This window comes from Hermetia illucens, chromosome 2, assembly GCF_905115235.1.
Source record: "Hermetia illucens chromosome 2, iHerIll2.2.curated.20191125, whole genome shotgun sequence".
NCBI classification, from domain to species: domain Eukaryota; kingdom Metazoa; phylum Arthropoda; class Insecta; order Diptera; family Stratiomyidae; genus Hermetia; species Hermetia illucens.
In genome coordinates, this window is record NC_051850.1 from 36,238,906 (window position 1) to 36,259,735 (window position 20,830).

General features: G+C 41.8%; 1 protein-coding gene and 1 long non-coding RNA gene across 2 annotated transcripts in view; one reads left to right on the plus strand and one right to left on the minus strand.

Annotated features, from left to right (window-relative positions):
* LOC119648839 (endothelial cell-specific molecule 1) overlaps positions 1 to 20,830 on the minus strand; it is a 104,861-nt gene that overhangs the window by 24,768 nt on the left and 59,263 nt on the right. The gene's annotated exons all lie outside the window — the stretch shown is intronic.
* On the plus strand, positions 7,183 to 8,092 carry LOC119648840. Its single transcript, XR_005249064.1, has 4 exons — positions 7,183 to 7,429; positions 7,651 to 7,747; positions 7,821 to 7,870; positions 7,946 to 8,092. It is a non-coding gene; the product is annotated as an uncharacterized LOC119648840 (long non-coding RNA).

Here is a 20,830-nt window from a genome sequence, read left to right on the forward strand (position 1 = left end):
GCCGTTGCAAGAGAGGATTTGTCATTGCGCTAGTCGAAGAAAGAGCTCGCCTGTGGTCACAAATTTTTGTTGGCCCTGTAAAGGTCGGTCCACTTCTCAGTCACGATGACGAGCCCCCAACCGTTTCACAGCGAGTGGGATTCCTGCTCTTCTGGGTGAAATGGCTGGTCACCGTAACTCGTGGATACGGACTGCTGCTCCAAGTAGAAGAGAATTCATTTCGGCCATCAAAACACTCAAATGGAGTAAAGCCTGACAGTATCTTCACAGAATTGTTTATCGGTGTACATGCAGTTAGTGCAGATCAGCTACTTCCGCTAGTACTTAAATCTTGGGAATCTGACATCTTTCCCAGAGATTGGAAAAAGGACGACGATCTTTAAGATCCAAAAAAAATGCATCTGTTTTGAGTGTAACAATTAGACGAGTACTTGCGTGCTCCTTACGGCCGCAAAGAAAATAGCTAAAATAATTCTTCAACGCATCAAAGAACATCTCGAAGGCTTGATCGACGGAGAGTAAGTTGGAGCAGGCATGGAGGTAAAATTCCGCAGGATTATGATTTCCAAAGAGGAGCCTGTTAAGGTTATATCTTGCCACCGATACTACTTCCTTTTGCTATCGGGGACGTTCTGTATGCTGCCTTGTCCAGAGGGTGTGAAGGAGTTTAGGGGACGAAGACATCTTCCCTCAACCACCCCACTGCGCTGATAATATCTCGTAGCTCCCTCGTCGAGTTATTGGTGGGGGAGGGGGACGTTGGCAAAATAGCTTTGGATTTGTCTAAAAAGGCAGAAGATAGACTCCGACAAAACTGACGTTATCAGTCTGACGGGTCATCGCACTCTCCCTGCCTGCGTTAATGGCCAGAGGAGGCATGGTTTCTGTCAACGGTGGTACGAACTGGGTGTTGCCCTACGTGTTAATATCGCTTGATCCGCTTTCGCTGCCCTGTGGAATCCATTCATCCAAGGTGACCGATAAGTGAGTCGTCGTTGAGTAGTAGAGAAGGAGTGTGAGCATCTTGAGAAACCGAGGGAGGAGCAAAAGGGCATCTCTCCAATTCGCGGGCTCATGTGTATAATTGGCTCAATTACCAGCCAATTTTCTCAGTAATTTATTTTGCCCTGTGGAGAACTCATCTCCTTCCTTTTCCCCGTATTTTACTCTTCCTCTAATCTAGAAACTTATTGGAAATTTTACTTCACTACTTAGTCCGGTCCTCCCAATAATAGCCTCTTTCCGCTAAAAGTCAATCAATATGTTCGCCTCGCCTTCGAAAGGAACTGGTGAAACTGGTGAATCAGGAAGGCAAAACTCACAGAGAAGGTAGTCAACCGTTACGCTAGGAAAGAATTCCTAGAACAGTAAGTGCTTTTCCCACTGTCGGTCCCATTAAGTTTCTGTTCAAGAGTATTTTTGGATAAGAGTCTTAAAAAATGAGAGAGGGTGGATGGATGTAGTCTGACGCCGAATAACCACTGCCTTGGGAATAGCATTACCGAAGGGGCTTGCAGATGTTAACGCCCTTTTTAAAAATTCGGTGCGAAATATAACGGCAGAAGTTCTATTTACGTGCATAAATTAGTGGCGACACTTTCAGCAAAAATTCGAAGGACTCTAAATACAGATGCTGCTTAACTGGTTGCGAAACTAAAGGCCCTCTACGGATCACGCACAAAAACAGGAAGGAAAGGTTTATAACTCATTCTAGGAATCCGCTTTTCAGATTCTGAAATAAGAATCATTAGCAAAGTACCGTTTAATTAAATAGTTCTGAACAGCAGCATAAGTAAAATAGAGACGACTGGCATGACTGAGAAATTTGCGAACTTCATCATGACATTGAATAAGGTAAAACTCATTCACATCGTATAAATTATGGTATCTGTCTAGATACAATCGGCCCCATTCTCCCGTAGCAGTAGATTTAATTTCCCTAGCAACATCTAGTCAAAATCTATATAGCCAACCTTGCACTGAATTTGATTTGAATCCAGAGTGTGAACGGCCAGAAGACAGAATCGAAGAGTACCGTAAACTGACTTAAGCATATCTGCGTGGTTAGGATTCGACACAGCATCAATTGTAACGGCTGTCTAAGGGGTGAGTCCTACCACTTCTCCAGTAAGATTTTACAATGGACGGGCTACTGATCTCGTTGAACGGTGGCACCTTTAAGAGTATGCTGGCGACTAGAAGTCAAAGGGTAGTATAGGTCCCAGGGCGAAACGTCGATTAGTACCCACGATGGAGCATAAAACCTGGGAAACACCTCCTCAACCAATACCAACAGCTCTATTACCAAACCCTATCTTCACCTCCACGTGGTCACCGCTGGGAGCTCTTTTTTAACGAAAAGCTGCAGACAGGGAAGGTTGGGGGTTGGGTAGGGCTGACAATCCTACATGGAAAACAACTTGTTACGATGCCACAACAGGAGCCTGGGACTGGACCGACAATATAACGACGAACCCGGCAATGCCAACGGAATAACGATTTACGCATTTTCTCATGGAACGTGCGCTCCCTGTCCAAAGATGAAGCTGCTGAACAGCTAGCCGATACCCTCGCCCAATATAGGGCTGACGTAACAGCGTTACAGGAGATGCGTTGAACAGGGACCGGTTTCCCGGAGAAGAGTTACTACACCAGATATTATAGGGGCCATCCAGTAAACCATGTGCTCGGAATAGGTTTCTTAGTTAGCCAAAAAATGAAACCTGCTGTTATCGGCTTGAAAACATAAGCGAAAGGCACTCTTCCCTTGCGAGGCAAGTTTAGAAATATAAGCCTCTTTAACGTTCACGCCCCTACAGAGGAGACTGCAGAGTCAGAGAAGGATACGTTCTATGAGGCAGTAGAACGAACCCTCGAAGGCTGTCCCAGATATGACATCAAAATCAGAGATTTTAAAAGCCAAGTTGGGAAGGAACCCGTATTCAGGCGATACGTTGGCTACCATAGCTAACACCAAAATTCAAATGATAACGAATGGACGGCGGATTATTCAATTAGCATTGTCACACGAAATGGTTGTTGAAGTACCTAGTTTTACATGGAAAGTAGTTCACATACGTGGGCCCCTCCAGGCGGGACCACTTTCAACCAAATTGATCACGTGTTGATTGAACGCCGCCACCTCTCAGCCATATAGGGGGCCAATATAGACTCGGATCTATCTCGTTTGCATGGTGCTCCGAGCTCGAATAGCAACACCACCCAGAATCCCCTCTGACAACAAGGTGAGAGTTGACACTGAAGCCATCCACAACACAGCACTCCGCGACACCTATAAGAGGGAAATGGATGCCGCAATAACCGCAGTCAACAGAGATCCTGGAGATAAAGCAACAACAAACGATCTTCACAATCACCTGAAGAACGTTATCATGGATACGGTCACAAGCATATTTGGCCCCAGCCGCAAAAGGAGTCGGAACGGCTGGTTTGACGATGAATGTAAGCTAGCAACGGAACGGAAGAATGCCGCATACCGAGTAATGTTGCATTCTCAAAGAACGCGGGCACGCGCAGAGACTTATCATGAACTCCGTCGAGCGGAGAAGCGACTTCACAGACGGAAAAAGGAAACCTGGAGAACCAATAAGTCTGTGAACTAGAAAAGTACAGGGAGCAACCGTACTAGGCGCGCAAATTTTACCAACAAGTCAGCAGGATGAAGCCTTATACACCTTATACACTTCGATGCTCATCCTGCCGAGACAAAGAGGGAAATCTGATTTCCGACAGAATGAGCATATTAGAGCGATCGGTTGAGTACTTTGATGAACTACTGGACAACCAGAACATTGGCGGGTTGGATGTCCCGCCAACTGAAGACGACGGACAAATACTGCCAAGTATAAAAGAAAGAGTCCGTGCAATTCATCGGCTTAAAAATGGAGTCAATGCCTGACGAATGGCAAAGAGGCATTATCGGTTTAATTCATAAAAAGGGAGATATCACGCAGTGCAACAATTATAGAGGTATCAGGTCCAGAACATCATTGGCCCACACCAAAGAGGCTTAACTCCAGGCAAATCAGCAAGAGATCAGATTTTCTTTCTGCGGCAAGCGATGGAAAAACTGAGAGAATGTGGACATCAGTTGCACCATCTTTTCATCGACTTGGAAGCCGCTTGTGACAGCAGAACCAGGGTAAGGCTTTACACGGCCATGAAAGAATTTGGTATCCCAACGAAATTAATAAGACTGACTTGGCTGACCCTGACCAATATGCGAGGTCAGATAAAAGCAGCAGGATCACTTTCGAGACCATTCAACACCAACAAAGGTCTACAACAAGGGGATCATGCGTCCTCTTTAACCTGGCCCTCGAGAAAGTGATCCGTGATGCTGATGTAAATGCAAGAGGTGCGATCCTCTTCGAGTACACCCAACTATTGGCCTACGTTGACGATATTGAAACTATGAGAATAATAACCCTAGATATACAAGCTACCTTCGATCGAGCAGGTGGCGCGAAATCTTGGGCTGCACATTAATGGAAGGAAGACGTCGTTTTCCTTGAATTTTTTGTGTTCACACCAACCTTGGCAAGTGAGTTCTCATCAGCGCGAATGTTTTCACAATCGGTGCAATCATATCAATCGCAAATGTAACGATGACCTGTCACGACACCGATCCAACCAACATTTTCGTTGCCATTACGGCGAGGCATCATTCATTGCCTTTTATAGTCGCCAACACTCAGAATCATAGAAACCGACAGAGCTTCATTTGGCAACCTTCATAGACTTGATGACAGATTTGTAGCCAAGGGCCATTTTTACGTACATAGGATGCCAGGTACTACCGCTTCCTTTCATCTCAATGGATTGTGTCTATATTATTATCGCACTCTGAGATCTGATTTATGGTGGAATACCAACATCTTTGCCAATCAACTAGTTCCTCCTCTGCGCAGAGGCAACAGTTAATTCAATTAATCAACCGATTTTAATGTTGATAGAGCAGCTACTACCAACAATCGACAAATTGTACAAATCGAAAGAACCTCTTTTCGTTAGGTTTCTTCGAGCATTTTAAGGGCTCTTTAGATGGTTGATGACGTGTAGTTTAGATAACTCTCAGTATGGGATCTAAGATTTTGGATTTGATTTGCTCTGCTAGAATTGCCCGGAGACTGGACATACATGCGAAGGCGGAGAATCCCCCCGTTTTCTGTTATGCTTGCAGCTTTCTGCACACCTAAGCCTTTATGTCCAAAATATTGCTTCGAGAGCCCAGCCCAATTTGTCAGGATTCTCTTGAATTGTAGCAAATGGCTGGAAGAGCGTTGGGATGAGGTTTTCCTAAAGATACCATATTAAGGTGGTTCGACATTTTGACTCTAGTTAACATGGATTTGATGCGACTGCTGATGGTTTCTAAGAAACCAGAGCTTATGGTTTTAAGGCCGTAAAACTGGAACAATGCCATATATACAGGTGACGCATTTTCGGGGTAGCAGAGGTGGATTGGATAAACTGGATAAAATAATTCTAGTCGGCTAGTATCTATTGAAGTACTATAGCAAGTACATACAAAGCTGAAAAGGGAACTTTTATATTAAAATTTTCTCAGCAATAGCTAACGTAACTAGTCTCGAATTCAGAACCTCATTCACATGCTCCCCAATAGGATACTAATATACTTCCACTATCTTAGAGGACTTTAATTCAATTAACTAGTAATGAATGAAATTCAATACTAAGTAAATCCATTGAATTTGGAAATAGAACATTTTAATGATTACGTGCCTCTTCTTTGCTGAGATCCTTGTCATCTTTTGTACTTTTATGAGCGAATTTCTGACTTCCATTACTTGGGCTATTCACCACAGAATATGAGCTTACTTAATAAAATTTCGGTTCCATTCAATATCTACTTATAATATTAAATGTTTTCATGCTTCTTGGGAAGTAAATGAAAGGAAAACCAATAAATTGCAGCCAGATTTTGTCCTGAAAAGATACATTCATACATACAGAGAGGAATTCAATGGAAAATCCGCTCTTCTAGGAAGTATCTGTTTGCTTGAATTTCGGAATTCGCTCATAAGACCATGAAATAGGCGACCATTTGAAACCTTACTTCTTTGGATCCTACCGCTTGTGGATATGATCCTCCGAGACAATCGATTTTTAAGCCCCAAATCGGCTCTTCAATTCGAACAAAACAGAAATTTTTTACTTTGAAACTGACTTATTGAAATTCATCTAAGCCGTAGGATAATCAAGAACAACAAGTGAAATGTAGTCCAAACCTTAATTGAGAATTTTACTTGGAGGACTTGAGGTTCATAAATAATTTGATGAATGACTTCTTGATTAAATATTTAGGACCTTTGTGAAACTGTATTATTTCATCTTTTGCCTTCTATCTAAATACAAAGTTAGCATCTTAATTAAAGCAAGAATAAAGCGAGATTCCATAAAAAGAATAATAAGAAAAAATCACTTAAATTTTTTTCCAATTTTCTGTGCCCTTGAAATGGTAACAGGAGCAGCTTTTGCGTTCCCAGCAAGCCTACAAACGGTGTATATAATGGGAAAAGTGTTTTTCTCAAGCTTTAGCCAACATAAGATACTCGTCCAAAAGCATCAAATAAAATTCCACGAGGACTTCTCCTAAGCATATTACAGGAGAATCAGCCTCTACCGCTGTGACTTATTTTCAGAGCGTATGGAATTGAAATCGTATGTTCTGTATTCGTCCATTCACGTCCTTGTATGCAAGCTCGATAAGGTCAAAAGTCAGGCTCAGCAATTTTCTTGTCATATTAAATTTCTCTATACCATCATTTTCTCTTAAGAAAAACGAAAAGTGTCCTGGGAGACACTAAGCCTTTGAATAAGAAAGCGGCCCACTGCATATTCAATGCTAAGAAACAAATACTCATGGGGATGACTTGTCCTTGTGAAGTTTTAATCCTTAAGACTGCTTTTAAGGTATTTTTCAGGGCTTGGTATTTGGAACGGAAATACTGCATAATTTGAATTTTTTTGAAAGAAGATTAGTTCCTGGAATTTTTAGGCTCAGCAATTGAGAGAATACATACATATACACTCCTCGTGTAATGACATTCTAAGACATTTCGTGACAACATCCTTGTATTAGGCCAATTTCAGGAAAAAATTATTGTGTTCTAGTTTATGTCATGTATTGATTTCTCAGAAAAGTTCAAGGACTCACTCTAGTTCAAGCAATAGATGACTTCATCTTGAAATTTAAAGGCGACCATTCATTCAATGGAAAGTGTTTAAAAAGATGAAAAGTAATACAAAAGATATTAAACTTTTTGGAAAACTTTCAGCAGATTTGAAGATCGGAAAGTACTGACGAAGAAGTGTCAATTCCACCCATAGAAATCAGAAATTTTTATTTACGTTAGGCTTGATGAAATGAGCGCTAACCAACATAGTACGTATCCTGTGAACCTTACTTAATTTTATCGCTTCTCATCTTTGCGAAATAGGATTTTTTTTCCTCTCCCGTATCAGATTATTCCGAATATAGATTTTGTAAGGTTGATTCGCAATTTTCTAAATTAAATTCGGAATTTTCCAAACAAACTTCAGACTTTTCCAAATCAGATTCAGAATTCTCCATTCCAAATTCAGACTTTTCCATTTCAATTTCAGGATTTTCCATTTCTAATTCAGAACTTCCAAATGTTCCACTGCAAGGTTTTTTACCGACATTTTATCACTGGATAAGGATGGAGATTCTATGAGAGAGGTCTGTACAGCCAATATTTTTTTCATCATTTTCAATTTCATAAACAAAAAATAAATTGAATTAATTATTATAGAATCTCATCTTTAACAGTTTAGATGGCTGCCCACTTTTCGCTAACGCCGGGTATGTGTTTGAAAATAATTAGCAACCCCAAAAAAATAACCGTTTTAATACTTGGGCAATTCACTGGATTTTCAGTAGACATTAATGAGGCTCTACATGGAACGGCGCACTTAATTGCAATCATAAGTACACGATTTTGTATCTAGAAATCATAAAAAAAACAACAAAGATTAAGCGAATTATAGTTTCTCCCAGACCATGAAAACAAACAACGATAAAAAATTGATGGCTGCTCAGATTTCTCTCACTACATGAACTTCATACTTATCCGGTGATAAAATGTAAATATAAAACGTTCAAATATTAGTAAAACATTGAAAAATTCTGAATTTGAAAAGGAAAATTCTCATTTTGAAATGGAAGAGTCTGAATTTGAAGCGGAAAATTCTGATTTTGAAGTGGAAAAGTCTGAATTTGAAATGAAAAATTTTGAAACTGACATACAAAAGTTCAAAATCAGTTGGGAAATATTTGAAATTGCCTGGAAAATTCGGAATTTGATTTGGAAAATTCCGATCTTTAGTGTACTTCGCTCCCTAATCTTTAAACAATAGTTTTCAACTAACCCAAAATTTCTAGTTCCTCCATCATGCATGCGATTATATTACTGTTTCCTTTTTCTCAATAAATCGTCAAAATTTCACCCAGTTTTCCTTACCACCATCGAGGACACCAGACAGCTTTTAGGCATATCGAATTGGTGGACCTCGGGGCAAAACCGGTATGTCTGGAGACCAGATACCGGTTGTTGCGCCGTTGGTGATGAAGGTAATCAGTAAGTAAAGTAAAGAACTTTTAGGAGAAATAGAATGAAACTCCTAGAGACCAGTGTTACAGATCGTTATCAATAGCTATCCTGCGAATATTTTCTTCTCAATACAGTGCTAACGTTCTTCTGCACGCATAAACGGACCGCAAGCTATGATAATTAAAGAAGTACTTATGGAAGTTTTCGGTAGAATTGGGGATAACAACGGTGACTTGCTCGCTATGAAGACCAGACCTGGGTGGTTTATCCGCTTATTTAAGATATACATGGTAGAATGAGTTTGAAGATCACAACGATCTTAGGCGATTCTTTGAAAGTCAGTCTAAGTCCCTAAAATATTGCTGCGGAAATTCGAATGTCAGAAGAAAACTAGTTCGCAGTAAATTTGGGAAACTAGAGTGCGCAATTAAGGCGCGAAGAGCGGTTCCTTGGGCATGTCCCTGTAGATTTACGTGGGTACCTGTCTCGTGGACTTGATCCCACAGTCTTCTTAAGACACGGATTGAATTTGTGAACACAAGCAGAGCCCCATTAAGGCCAGCACAACGGTGCCAGTCTATACTGAGTGCATGGTTCAGAATTCATACTGCTGGATGTAAGACCTAACTAATTCTATACCGAACTATGAAGTACGGTACCCATATTGAAATACAACATTACATTTCGCTTGAACGTAACCGCAACCCCATGAAGCTCCCACTAGAGGGCCAGTCGCATTAACCAAGCGGAACGCAGATAAAACAGGAATTTGCCTGAAACATGCAGTATACCCCTGATAAGCTTCTGTGTCTGCTACCACTTCAGATGAGTCCCCTTGTTGATTCGGGTCTGATCATCCTAGTTAGGCCTTTGGAGCATTCGCCTACTACATTACGACCAGCAAACCAATCTAATAAAGCATCTCAACCACTATGGAGGTTCTCCTCGGGCACTTGGTTTTGGTTTCCCGGTTTCCCAGTGCAGGAAAAAGGAAAAAGTTAAGGGCGATTTTAGTTTTAGATATAGTAGCAGACAAAGGCCAGATCTGAATAAAGTTTTGTTTTTTCCTGGATGAACAATTCGAAAATTCTCATCCTCTTTCAGTTTTTCAAATATATGCGTCCTTCCTTCCGTCCTTTTTAGATGAAAAGTATTGTTGTGGACTCTCATAAGAAATACAAAGATAGTAAAGCAAAGTTTTGCTTCCTTGCGATAATGTTCGTGGATTTCTGCAGCTTCCATCGCCTCGTCATTGGGGGCACATTTTTCGAGGACAGAACCTGCCATAAGGTCAGTTTTGTTCTTCTGACCGACACCGACATACACTTTGCAATTAGCAATGCATTTAGAAGTCGTCTCGTGGATGTGCGTAACAAGGGAGACACCGACATCGGCCTGGGAAAGGTCGCCATCTAATGACCGCTTACGTTCGCTTGCGTATCGCTTCTGTCACTTCTCGCAGGGTTCAAGATTATGCACAACAGTAGGAGAGCTATATTGTTGATGGGACGGCAAATATACTGAGTGGCCTGCCTAAGAATATTGATGAAATTTGGCCCGCCGTCGAAAATCTCTTTTCTCGGGTGCTACATAGGTCGGCACGTCCCGAAGGAGGATCATAATATCTAGCTGACCGTGGAATCATGAAAGCGGATCGATGAACGGAAGGGGTTGGATCCTGAAAAGTCCAGGATAGTGTACGGCGTGACAAAAAAGAATTTGCTATAATAAAATTGATAGACAAGGGTAGCCCCCTCCAAACTACAATTTTTAAGAGATTAGATATCTTCTGTTATTTGTAGTTTAGCCTAAAATTGACAGACCAGTAGCTTCCTCCGAACTACAATTTTTTTTTTTTCAATGTAGATATATATTTCGGGAGCAACTTACCCCCTTCATCAGGACAAAGCTACCTAGTAGTTTTGTACTGATGAAGGGGATAAGTTGCTCCCAAAATATATATCTACATTGAAAAATAAAAATTGTAGTTTGGAGGAAGCTACCCTCAAGTCAATCAAAAAATGCCAGACAAAAATCTAATCTCTGAAGAATTTAGTATTCCGCTACCCACGGAAGCGGAAGATGCTACTGAAGACAACGATTTCAGAAGTGTATATCGGTTCACGGAAAACCTTGCTTGTGGTCGCAAATCTTTCGATGGAGCTGTGAAGGACGTCAACGATCAATTTCTCATCCACGATGGTGGACAACTGAAGAGATGGAAAAAACACTTCACAAGGGTCCTTAAGCTCGTGTGCATGAAATGACTAGTCACCGTAACACGCGGATACGGACTGTTCCTCCAAACAAAGGAGAAGTCACTTCGGCCATCAATGCCCCAAATGGAGTGAAGCTGCTGGACTTGATGGAAATCTTGGCACTCCAAGCCCTTTCCCAGAAAGTGGAAATGTGATCGTGAAAATTCCAAAAAAGGACATCCGTTTTGAGCGTGGCAATTGAAGGAGTATCTGCATGCTCCCTGCTGTTCCAAAGATAATAGCTACAATAATCCTGGAATGCATCAAAGAATATCACGAAAGCTTCATCTATGGAGAGCAGACTGCTTGCCGCTCCGGATCCTCCCGCAATCGCCACATCAACACTCTAAGAATCATTTTGGAATAGTGTGCGGAATTTAGATCTTCGTTGCACCTGCTTTTCATTGATTTCGGAAAAGTTTTCGATACCGTGAATAGGGAGTATATCTGGAGTTTCTACGCAGGAGGTATACCGGGGAGACTAATAGTGATTATCAAAGCGACATATGATGGTGCAAAATGTCACGTGCTGCACCGAGGTAAAATCTCGCAGGATTTGGAGCTTCAAAGCGGAGACCGCCAGAGTTGCATCCTGTCACCGATATTATTTCTTCTTCTTATCGGTAGCGTTTTTCATGTTGCCTTGCCCGGAGTACGTGGAGAAATTCAACGGACGATGACGTCTTTTCTCAAACTCTTCGACTACGGTTTTTGTTTTTATGTTTTTAAAATCATTTTTATTTTTAAGAAATAGATAACAATAGTATATAGATTGGAAAAATGAACAATAAAAAACAATCTTTGAAAATAACAAAAATAACTTAAATCTAATGGCCACTGTGGGCTCTCAAAATTTTTGAATAACGATTTACAGACAGAGAAGAGAAATGAAAATCTAATTTTACAATAAGTTGTCGGGAATGATCAAAAACCCGACAGAATTCACTTGGCCTTAGTGGCAAATAAAGAAATATAAAAGTAATAATAAATATTTGACCGCTTCAAAAGATACTTTTAACTTAAATTATTGTTCTTAAAACTATCATAATTATATATTTTATATTATACATTTTTTCTTTTTTTTACAATAACATTCATACAAAAAAAGCAAAGAATAATAACGTATGTATTTAAAAGTTACAACTGGAGACAAAATCAGCACCCGTTCAATATGTACATATTTACAAAGCCCCACCAAGAAACAAATGGCAGAACTGAGCATGGCCACCGCTAACCGGCATCCCGCAGCCACCAGTACCAAGATTTCTCTTTTTCATCCCGCTTAATGTCAATTGCTCTCGCTCTGGAGTATCTCCAGTCGAATCCCGGAGCCCCCACTGTCAAATTCGGGGGGTATTCTATCCTTTTGTCCGTGGCCCGTCTATGTATATGATACATAACCGGATCACCGGCAGAATAAAGAATTAGACCATTCCTGTCAAGATACACGAACGCTTCGGGAGGAATGAAGCCTGTCGTGAGAGTTTTCTCGAAATACCCATCATTTGGGTAGAACGGCTGCGAAACCCAAGGGTTCTCACCATGCGAAGCAGATCGCACTATATGATTCCGAATCAATCTGACGATAACTGTGTCGATTCTTGGCACAGCAGCAGCTGCATACATCACTTCATTAGTTATATAGTGCTCATAGTTTGACGAAGCAGTCCTATTAAGCCCCGTGCAAGCACGCAGACATTTCCTTTCAAAGATCCTTATTTTCTCCATTTGGCTAGCACTCAAATTAAACCAGATAGCACACCCGTAGGTGAGCACCGGTCTAACCAAAGTAAGATAGCAAATAATCTTAACCTTCCGGCTAAGATGTGGAGCATAAAAGAGTCTTCGAAGAGACATGAATGCCTTGCGAGCGCTTTCTAGCGCGACTTTAACGTGCTCGTTAAATTGGAGACGCTCGTCAAGACGCACACCCAGGTATCTAACGCACTTCTTATGAGGAATGCGCTCAGAACTATTCTCGTTCGCGACAATGTGGAAATCTCTCCAATTCCTTTTCAAGTTGGCATACGCCAAGGAATTCCGAAACAGAATCGTTTCACACTTTTGCGTATTGATTTTCATCCGCCAACTGTTCGTGAAGAACTTAATATCATTGAACATCTTCTGAAGTTCAACTTGCACCTCAGTTACCTTCTTGTGCGCCGTGTAGGCTATTAGATCGTCAGCAAAGGCAACCAACGACCTTTTAGGAGATTTATTAAAATCGAAAGAATTGAGCAATTCGCCGGCAAATACCGCAAAAAGTGTAGGCGCAGTCACTGTCCCTTGCTGTAATCCATTCAGAACATGAAATTCTCTGCTAGTAGTGAGATTTCCGTCCGTAATGACAAAGCACTTGCCATACAGCATACTACACATCATCGCTACGAGGTGACTGGGAAACTCATTCTTCAGGAGCCTGAAAATCAGTCCATCCAACCAGACGGTATCAAAGGCTTTCTCCATGTCTATAAGGCAAGCGCCTACGCACTCACCGTTTTTAATTCGCCAGCAACTATCAGACGTTACCTTCGTTATTGAATGTATATTCGAATGTCCAGATCGAAATCCGAATTGCGCGTTCGGCAATAATTCCTTCTTCTTTATATGCCCGTTCAAGGCTTTCAATACCAAAACCTCAAACACCTTGCTGATGTTAGGCAGCAAACTGATTGGGCGGTAGCTTTGAGGGCTGGATGAATCCTTCCCTCTCTTTACAATCGGGAATACTCGGGCTTTCTTCCATTGTCCTGGAAAGAAGGAATTATTCAATAAATTATTGAACAAAAAGCAATAATTACGAATGGCAATGTCTGGTAAATGCCTGAGGACCACGTTGGGAATGCCATCCATACCGGATGATCTCTTATTGTTTACTCTTCTGAATATGGAAGTTAACTCAACACATGAGACAAAGTAATCAAGCAGATTATCACCCGGTATGAGACCAGCCTACAACGCAGAGCTAAATTGGAGAACTGTGGTGCCGTTCAGGCTATATTTGAAATTGTGGACATCTCGTTCTACAATTTCCGAAAGTCGCGTCGGCTCTAAGTCCGTTCTGGGCCGATGCACCGATTCAAAGTGCTCCCCTATAAGTTCGAGTTTCAGAGCTTCATCCATCACGATGTAATTGCTTTGCGCATCAGCAGTTACACTATTCGTGTCTATACCTGAGTAAAGTCACCGACTTTAATTCTCGGCACAGTTATTCGTGACTTCTTTCGGAATAACGTGTTTATCTTAGTAAACATGGAATCTGGATCGCTTGGTGAAATACCCTTTAACTTCTCCCGCCATTGGAAGTTCACTTCATTTACGTAATGTTGACGGATAAGATCCCGCGCGATCTTTAGAAGTGATTTGAACTCAACCAATATGGGATGATGATAGTCCCCATATCTCCGATAGATTTTGTTGACGCGAGTGAGCAGAAGGCTTTTCACTTTTTCAACCGTTTTATGGCTGCAGTTTCATATCCTTCCATATTATTGCGAGGTTTAATTTTAGGGACGACTTGTTCAATTGTTTCCAGCGTCAAGTTCTTCAGCTTGAGAAGATACTGAAGTATTTCCTCGTTGCACAAGTTCCTGTCATCTGGTGCAATTGTACTACCGTTTTCCCCATCAAGAGGTGGGCATTCCTCTCGATATCCCCGAATGAACCTCTCTTGGAATTTCTTCCAATTTGTTTGTTTAAAGTTCAGCCTGTGGACACCACTGTCCATCGGCAGAAGGCGAACTCTTCGTCCATCAAACAGAACTTCAATAAGAATAGCATTATGGTCGCTATCGTAAGGAAGAGTCTGTAGTTTCCGTTGAGGATTCCTAAAATTAAAGTTCAAGCGCGCGTCAGCAATGCACAAATCCTGATAGGATTTTGCCCTGGGCCAGGTTGGACTCTCTGACCCATATAATTCGCATTTATACTCTATCTGGTATTGCTCTATCCAAGATTTGAGGAATACCCCTCTGGGATTGTTTGTGGCGTTTAGCCACGAGGTATGCTTAGCATTCAAGTCGCCAGCTATAATATAGTAATTATGCAGCCTATTCAGTTCCAGTATCGTAAACAGAGAATGGAATTCCTCCATGAACTTGGCTCGGTTGTTTCCCACTGCATAGACTGACAGAATGTATAAATTCCCTCCTCTAGGCAGTGAAAAAAGAGTACATGAGACTTCGATACACTCAAAGGTTTCAAATTCAGGCCTATTAATATGCCTGAAACGATAATGGCGACCCCCAAGTATTCCGGTACCACCTCCCCCATCACAATTTCGTCTATCGTTCCTCACGAATTCAAAATCCTTGAATGTTATCGAATGCCTCGGATTGAGGTGCGTTTCTGAAATCAAGACTATGTCAGGCTGTTGTCTGGCAGCAAAATCAAGGAGCTCCGCTCTTCGATGGATTCCTACGATGGAATTCACATTAATCGCGATGATCCGGAGACCATCCAGTGGTACCGCTGTGACTGCAGACCTAGCAGCGGACATGCTGTTTGTGTAAATATTCTGTTATGCTATTTATTTTTGTATTGTGTACGTGTAGCGTATGCTGCATGTTTTCACACATGGTTAGTAATTTATTGAGGATAGTGTTCATCCCGCCACTTGCATCTTGTTGGGGCTTCTTAGCTCCCCCTTGTCGAACTACTTCTGCAAATGGGATCCCCGAGACGATTGGTGCCGAAGGGACGGTACCGTCCAACGCCGCTGACACCTTCGTTCTTTGGGCCGATCTCGGTGCCTGCTGCCTTGTGACCTTAACATTGCGGTATGCAGGACATCCACGGTACGAAGCCGGATGCCCTCCGCTTCCGCAGTTAACACAGAAAGTTTTTTCCTTGCCATCTGCTTCAGTCAGCGAACATTCAGCTGCGGTATGGTCTTTCCCGCACTTTACACATCGTAAGGTCATTTGACAGTTCACTGCCGAGTGACCATAGCGCTGGTATCTTCGACACTGGACTATTTCGCCCCTTAGCAGGCGCTCAAAACGAATGGCCTGGTAATTAAGCGACCTGATGCCGATCAGATCGCTTCCCCGGCTCTCCGGGCTTATCTGCACGAGGAAGTGCGGCAGGATTCGTTTTTCCAAAACGGACCTCCTCGTACTAAACCGTGACACTGAGAGGAACTTAACCTCAGTTCCCGTCTCCCGGAGCATTTTGAGCACCTCATCGGGCTCCTCCTCCGCATCCTAGCCTTTCAGAAGGAAGGTTTGCACCTTCTCTTCCTTTGGAGTGTAGGTGAAATGAGGAGCCTTCACTCGCTCGATGACCTCCCGTGCTTTTTTGTAATCTGCAATTTTATTGCATTTGACTTGGGCTCTCTCGGCCCCCGTCTTTTTAATAACAAAATTGGAGAGCCTCGCGCTCCTATTAAGTAGAGTGGCTAAATCTCTACCACCTAATTTATAAACATTAATGGGGGGCACCCTTTCCCCCTTTTCTTTATTTCGGGTGCTAATTGTATCCCCAGTCGGACCATTTTTTAAATTTTCACTCGTACTTGCATTATTTTTAACATTATTTAACATTTTTTCTGGAGTTTTGTTTTTTTTCTTTAATTTTTTGGAAACATAGACCAAAAACTCACCCAATTTTCCATCTTCACTATTGCAACTTGCCTGGTTAGCATCCTCTTCTGGAACATTTCCATCGCCACCGTTGTCGCCGACTCTCGTATCGTCTGCTTTACTGCTCTCTATGTCCTCCATACGGACAGATTCGCTGTCGAGAACTTGTTCGCCCTCAAGGCAGCCCGGTTCCTCCATGATTGCAAAAGTAGTTGAAGATAGCTTAACCTTTTTTCTGGCTACCTTTGGAGACGGCGGGCCCGCCTCCCCAGCCATTAGCTGCTCTGTAAGCTTTTCATTTTTTTTATCAATGTTGTCATTTGCGTTTTCAAATCTTCGAGTGTCTTCGTCAGCTCGCCATTTCTTCTTTCAAGATTGGCTATCCTCACTTTGGCTATTTTCAAGTCTGGACCCTCCTCGTTGCGGAGTGCCCCTAGGCCTTATGGTGGGGGGCCGGTCTGGTCCGCCACCCGCCGGCGGCTCGCCGCTCATTCCCGCCAAGCCAAAAAAACGAATTTTTTCTCAAAACTTTTTAAGGAAAAGTAACTTAGATAATAACTCAAAAGTAAATTAGTTTCAATTAAGTTTTAAATTATATATTATTAATTAAGTAGTATGAATATCTTTTTATATTCTTGATAAAAGTTAATTTTAAATTATTTTTATTAATAATATCAATTTGTAGACACGTCCGTTCTCTACAAATGTCAGCCTACTTTCTTTCGACTACGGTGATGTCATCTGTTTGTTCTCTCACTGGGTCATGAACCTTAGCCAAATGGATCTGGTTTAGTAAAAGGAAGCAAGTCGAGTTGGACTGACCACCAACAAAACCAAGGTTTTCAGTCTGACGGGTCATCGTATTCTCCGATCTACATTAACGGACAGAACATCGGATGCGTCAATGAATTTGTATATCTAGGAAGCGTAGTTTCTGCCGACGGGAACACTGGAGGTTTCCCGACGTGGTAACGGGACTAGCTCCCAATTCGTTGTCTTATCTAAAATCTGGAAATATTATTATCTCAACACCAAGGTCAAGTTGAAATTGTTTTGTGCTAGTGCCCTTTCTGTGCTGCGATATGGAAGTAGCACATGGAAAGTGACCTCACTGTCAATCAAAGACTGCACGACTTCTTGAACACCTGTCTGCGCCGTACCATTAGAGTATGCTGGCTTGACACTATCTCAAATAATGAGTTTGGTCAGCGTACAGGCCTGGTATTCGTACTGCGAACGGAAAGCAGAAGTGGCAGTAGATAGGCCATACATTAAGGAGGGGCGACAATAGTAATGCATGCATTGCAATTCACTCCCACAAGACGGCCAACGAGTGGGTCGCCGCAAGAGCATTTGGCATAGAACAGTTGGAGAAGAGCGCGGGCGTCTCGCGAAGTCGTGGTAGTGGGGGAGTGAGCTGGAAAGTCTGTCAGATAACCGCGAACGGTGAGCGTGGGTGTGGTTCACGTGCCATACCATACCAAGGGGTCAATGGCAAGCATGTATATTAGTAAATTGCACAACTGTTTTCCTTAGTACAGTCGCCGGTCAGTATGGAAATGCTGCATATAAAAAACATATCCAGTATAAAATTTGGGTTCTATCGCTGCGATGCGGTTCAGTTGGCATCACGTCTGTAGCATGCTATATGAAAACTAGGACCTGCTGTTCATTCAAGAAGCTTGGAAAGGGGCCGATCAGTCTGCCTTGAAATTAATGGTCACCAAACCAAGGTTAAACAAAGACACCAGTGCACAAGTTATGGGATATAAGTAAAGTGTCTCTGGCGGAGCTGCTTTAGTTCACTACGCACTTTGCGGGAAATGGACTTATTAAGGTCCTGACTTTCGGCCAAATTTTCTGAATAATATATAGGGGAACACTTTAACACTCTTTATTGCGATTAAGTGAACTGTGGAAACGGTTGCAATTTCAGTAGAGTTCCGTTGTGTATGTATATTTGCTTTAAATTTAAACGAACTCGAAAATTATTGTAAGCGACAGAGAATAATTCATTACTTTAACCAAACAATTATCTAAATGGAGCTGGTCGCCAAAAAAATTATCATAATTTCCGCAAACTTTTCTTAACTCGTATCTTAAATTAAAAGTGCATTAATTTAACTATTAAGCAAATGACCAGACTCCTTTCTTCCCTGAAATCTCCCAAAGATCCCCAAACCGCTTAAGACTGGCGCAACTACTTTTCAAATTATTCAGTACACTAAGTGCTTTCCATTTGTTCGCTGCAAAAACTTATTCCTTTGGTGCTCACCATCAGTGCCATCGTCGTTGACTTCGCCATCACCACTATCAAAGACTGGATTCCGTTTTTAAGTCCTCCAATGCTCATGGATGTTTGAACCACAGAACACTTGACTTGACTCCCTACCCTTCCAGCGTCGAGCAAGGACTAAAACTATGTATGATCCATCTCCATAATGATTTCACAGTTTTTATTCATGAGTTCGTGGTCCGTCCTTTGCAGGATGTTCCCTCTTCACAAGATAACACTGCAGCCACTGTTAGAATCACTACGGCAAGGGTGGAAGGACTTGGAAAATTAAGACGAAAAAATGCTCAATTGCAGAGAAAACATTTTTTCTGCAGTTTTAGTTTGGGAGGAATAAACTGAGGGTACAGTGCCTTTAATGATGTATGAAAAGGAGCTTTGATTTTTTTTGTCGTCTTTGAAATTCTGCCCGAAAAGGCACCCACCACTTGTTTACACGTTGCATCCCAACAAAAACCGGAATGGAGGAAGGCATCTGTTGGTCGTATCATTATGCAGAAATAATAAAAGGTTGTTGCTTCTGCTCTACAACAACTCAAACGCTGACTTTTTCCTGTTAAAGCATTCATAGTTGCTCACTCTGCGTAAATGCTTTTCAATTTGGAGGGACTGAGTCCCGCGACAACACTTTGAATATTGCTGGAAAGCACCCTCGCCCTTATGTTTGTAGCTGGAAAAATCGGCATGTTAAAACTAAATGAAAGGTAGGAAACAGGATAAACAGAACTGGAATGAGAAGCGTAGAGTGTGTCTTTCATAGAATGCCAATCCTCCCAAATATCCTCAATTACTATTGGCACTTTTGAAAGTGCTCGCTTTTGATGAACAGATACTTCAATATGAAATCCATCTTCTTCATCTAGCAAAGCAATTAATTGCGAATCAATTTCGCAAAAAGCAGGCATCGGTGGCTCTTCTTTTGTAGCGCATACTCATCATATTCATACCATGCTTGGAAAAAAACCCATCCCTCTAATGACAGCATACACGAGCCAGACTGCCATTTCAGAGGATGTACAGATTTCAGGAAGTAGGTACAGTTCTGAAATGTAGTTTCCTAGCCTACGGCCCTTTTTAACTTGATACATTCGCCCATTCACTAAGGTATTAGAAGTTTCTATTAGAGGTACCCGAGGGGCTTACACAAGCGTCTCTTTTTCATTCTGCAATGAAGTCCTTCCAAGTCGAGTGTCCGGAATGTAGCCAGGCAACATTGAAGGGATTATGTGTTCTTTGGTTGGGATTTTGATTCAACCCAATGTTGTCCGGAGTTACAGTGTTCCAAGCGTGACACAACTTCCACTCTCTTGATTCTTATATTTACTCAAAGTGGCAGTTTTGGAACTAATTTCGATTTAATGCATTATTCAAGAGAATACAGGGATTTCGGCCTTTATGGAAAGGATGGTGAATTAGAGTTGTTGGTCCTTGTAATGTTCCCGAGAAGGAGGATCCCGAATGTTGTTGCTGTTCAAACAACAGGCAGTGGCCCGGTGAGGTGGATTAATTTTTCGCTGGAATATTATTTTACTGGCTTCACCCCTAACTTGTTATTTCATAACGAACCCACATTTATTCGAATTTAGTTTGCTTTTCGAAATTTACACGTTCTAAGGAAATTATAAACCAAAAACTCTAAAGGCGAAAACTCCATTAAATGCGCAAACCTGGTCTCCATCAAATACTCTGAAGAACTTACTTTCGTGGAACCTCCACTTCAGCACGCTCACATTTAGTTTAACGTTGTACTGAGTTGCGGTTACACAAACATAACGTCGAGTTTTCATGCAGTTCGTGCTGGCTTTTTCCTTTTCTATTCCAGCAAGGAGCGCGGAAACTCTGTTTTTCTTCCCTAGTATCTGGAGCGACTGGAACTAACTATCAACATCACCGCACTATCATCCTACAGCGATTGCCATGGAGTTGTGCAAGCACACAAAATTCTCATTCCGTCCTCAATTTTCTCTATCCTTTTTCCAACCACTTATTTACCAAATTGAATTTGAATTTCATATAAGGAGAATTTCTGAATGTGGTTTGATGGGAGAGCAAAAGTGAAGATGTTAAGGATAATTAAAT